At 43.1% G+C, this 3,736-nt stretch overlaps 1 long non-coding RNA gene across 1 annotated transcript in view; it reads left to right on the forward strand.

The window, feature by feature from the left end:
* LOC132467676 (uncharacterized) overlaps window positions 1–1,925 on the forward strand; it is a 2,268-nt gene extending 343 nt beyond the window's left edge. Inside the window, exons 1-4 of the long non-coding RNA XR_009528055.1 lie at window positions 1–96; window positions 1,211–1,288; window positions 1,587–1,642; window positions 1,828–1,925. The exon at window positions 1–96 is cut by the window's left edge and continues 343 nt beyond it. This is a non-coding gene — a long non-coding RNA (uncharacterized LOC132467676). The remainder of the gene's footprint in view (window positions 97–1,210; window positions 1,289–1,586; window positions 1,643–1,827) is intronic.
* The last annotated feature ends 1,811 nt before the right edge of the window (window positions 1,926–3,736 follow it).

Raw genomic sequence — 3,736 nt, forward strand, 5'->3', positions numbered from 1 at the left:
TAAACCAGGCCAGGAGAAGACCGTCTCCGGTTACACCAGAGGAAATTAATTTCACAGCACATCTGCTTCGCCAGAGCCCCGACCCTCTAACGCTAAGTATGAGAAAATGTAGTCGTTCGGCTCCGCTAGCTTTCTAATTAGATTAGCATGCTTATTGGACGGCGGGACTCTGTAGTCTAGTCAAAGGAATTAGTGTTCCCTATTACAGATACCTAATATTTATAATAATGAAATGACTTAGCCAATTAGGGAGTGTTAAAAATGCATTACTTTACCTTATTCTATTAACCAGATGGGAGGTTAGGTTGAATTGTCCACGTTGGTCATGTGAATCTGGCTGCGTAGCCTACTATAAGGTCCTATAGTGGGGAAATGGCTTAAATAGGCCCTTTGGCACTTTTCTTCTTGTCTTTTGTGGCCCCCTTTCTCGAGAAAGCGGCTTTAGCTTGAGGAGCAATCAAAAGTTTAATGAAAAAAGAAGGGGAAAAAAAAAACCTTTTCCATTGTTTGAGGGAAAAGATAAATGCTTCCCGAAACAAATCAATTTTGGAAATAGAAAGTTTCTGTTTTGGGGATTGAGTCCTGAAAACGTGTAAGCAGTTATGATTTTGATAGCTATCATCTTATAGAGGCCCACAATGGCATGAAAAGAGTAAAACCTTACGAGGAAAATAGGAGCTCCCCCCCTAATTCTTTTTCTTTTCATCTATTTCAATCTTTTTTGTTTTGTTTTGTTGTTTACCGCTGGACAGCTGTAAATGATAAGAGATTGAACGCTATTATCTAAAATGGAGATCAGCAATCCCTCTGGTGTGTCACTATATGAGACTCAGAGTGTAGAGGAAGTGGAGGAGGTGGTTCCGAGTGGGACAGCGAAAATCGACTGGTGTTTTCTATAAAGGGTTGATCTGTATGCTTCTATAAGATCGCTGATCAACTCCAAACATCTCCTCCATGCCATCATACATCATGTTTATATAGTCATGCTGTACGATGTTGGCACATCTGCACTCTTCTTGCCAAGGTTAAATTCAGGGTGTTAACACATTGTTCTGCTGCTTAGCCACTTGGCCTGTCTGCCTCTTGTCTTTTTTCTTTTTTTTCACAGCGTAATTGTACCCACGTTAAAAGGTATGGGATGAAGCCGGTGGTGCTGGAAGAAAAGATACAGCCCAATTCGCTGCTAACTAATTTTGCAATTCCATGGCAGGGGGAGTGCCGCAAAGCTCTGCTCCTCCATCAAAAGCCTTACAGCCGCGGAGGCCCGGAGGATCATCAACAATGACAGGTAAATATTTAGGCTGTCGCACCGGAGCAAATAAGCCCAGCCAAGGTCAAAGCGGCTGTGTTAGTCCATTCCTGGCTTAGCCACATTGGTCCATGGGACTTAACGGAAGCTGTGTACACAGTGTCCCAAGCCGCATCACGGTTCTCCCGCCTCCACATTGAGGAAATACATTAGCGACAGACATGGGTTTTCTTTTCCCTGGATAGAGGGGACATAATGTCATGTTTACAATATGTAGATAAAAGGAAGTATATCAGTTGAAGTTTTTTCTACATTTTATTTTCATATCATCCCGCAGCATCAAAAACAAGCGCTTGCTGTTTTGGGGGACGAAACAATTGCTTCTCAGAAAAGGTCAGAGGAGCCTATTTACTGCTCAGGAAATCAGAAAATCTTTAACAATAACCAGTAGCCTGACACGTCATCTATCATGCAATCTGCCATACAGAAGTAATGGAAGGGGGTGCGGAAAAAAGGAAAAAATCATAATAGAAGTTTTTATCTCTTTCATTATTTCCTTCCATAACCTGTGTCAACAGAATCATCAAAATGCCTTTTTGAGTCCTGCGGGGAGGAAGAAGTGCAGCTTCGGGCCCTAGTCACGGTGGCCTCAGAGATAGGCCGCCCAGGATAACAAGTAAGTGAGTTCTTTGCTTTCCATGTCAGCAAGAGACTTTATAGCTTTGAAGTAATAAATCATAACCAAAAACTGACTCTGTCCCTAAACATTTATAGATAAGGAGAGAGTTAGGAATCAAATCAATTTACCTCCTCGTCCACCAAGTCCCAGTGCGCACGGAGCAGGCATCAAATAATTTCTAGCAGAGCCACTGTAAACGGTTTAACACTTTAAGAGATGGGCCTGTCAGCCACGAAGCACAGTTCATAGCAGAGCCGAAACAAGGTACACTCAATGCGTACTAACTTGTTATTATTCTGTGTTTGTTTTGCTTTTCTTCTTTGAACGGCTGAATGCACGTTTTAAAATACTTGTATGTTAAAATTGTGTGATCTATTGGGCAAAATCATTTTAACAGGTAATAACAAATAATGGACTTGCTTACAATAGGCTACAATCTACAACTTAGAATTTCCCATTTTCTTTCCAACAAAAGAAAAATTGCTTTGAAGACTATGGCAGCTAATATATGTAAAAGAGACACTGCCAAAGTCTATCATGTCATGCTAATGTCATGCTAATGTCATGCTAGAGTGCTAATCCTCCAGAGATGTCAAGATTTGCTATTCTCTCTTCCCTCAAGACCCGTCATGCAGGCTTGACCCAGGGTTAAAGGGCACATTTTAAATGTTAAAGGGAACCCTTACTTAATTACCAGAATAAATCTTTTAACACATTAGTTGTTACGTTAGCCGTTGTTTTGAAGGGTGACTGTAGCAGGATTTGAACATATTTCAATGGTACAATGTGTTTATTTCCTGTAATTCAGGAAACACGCTATGAGATTCATCTACAGAGTAAACAGCCGGCTATTCTTTCTTGTGTTAATAAATTCATCAGAAATTACCTTTTTAGTACAATGATACACCCAGTTTATGTTAATAAATAATGGACACTGATTGCTCATTCTAGCACACACACAAACACACACACACGCAGGCTCAGATTAATATTTCAAAACTTGTCACTTGGCCGCTTTGTGATGCGGAGCCGCGGCGCTATTGACACGCCATTCATCACAGAGTGAAGTGTCAGCGCTAAATGATCGCCGCGATTATGACCGCGACATTATTCATCATCGGGATTAAGGGTAGCCAAACAGGGCCTCTCCGGCTGCAGCCATCTCCTGCTTCCATATCGATCGCTGTTTCCTCCATTACCAACACAGAGAGGCTATCTGCATGACACCGCCACACTGCGCATGTTGATGATGCTCCTGTCTGCTACCAGGGATGCTCGTATCACCAGGGAAAGATAGAGAGAAAGAGAGAGAGAGAGAGAGAGAGAGAGAGAGAGAGAGAGAGAGAGAGAGAGAGAGAGAGAGAGAGAGAGAGAGAGAGAGAGAGAGAGTGGGAGAAGGAGGGAGATGGAGCAAGGAGAAGAGAGAGGGGGAAGAGAGAGGAAGTGTGGAAGAGTGAGAGATACGGAGGGAGGGAGATGGAGACAGAGGGGAAGAGAGAGGGAGAGGGGAAGAGAGGGATACGGAGGGAAGGAGATGGAGAGAGGTTAAGATAAAGGAAGATGGGAGGAGAGAGGGATACGGAGGCAGGGATGGAGAGGGAGAGAGAGGGAAAGAGAGCAAGTTAGGGGGAGATACAGGGGAGTGGTAGAGACAAGGAGGACGAGAAAGGAGGAGGAGGAGATAAAGAGAGAGACTGTACAACGGGACTCTCCAGAGACTGGCTGTATAATGAAGTGGTGGATAGGTTTAATACGAACAACAGAAGGGCCACTGCCGTAGTCAGGAGCTGTTAATATCTCCTCTATTC

Source organism: Gadus macrocephalus, chromosome 11 (assembly GCF_031168955.1).
Source record: "Gadus macrocephalus chromosome 11, ASM3116895v1".
Taxonomy (NCBI): Eukaryota; Metazoa; Chordata; class Actinopteri; order Gadiformes; family Gadidae; genus Gadus; species Gadus macrocephalus.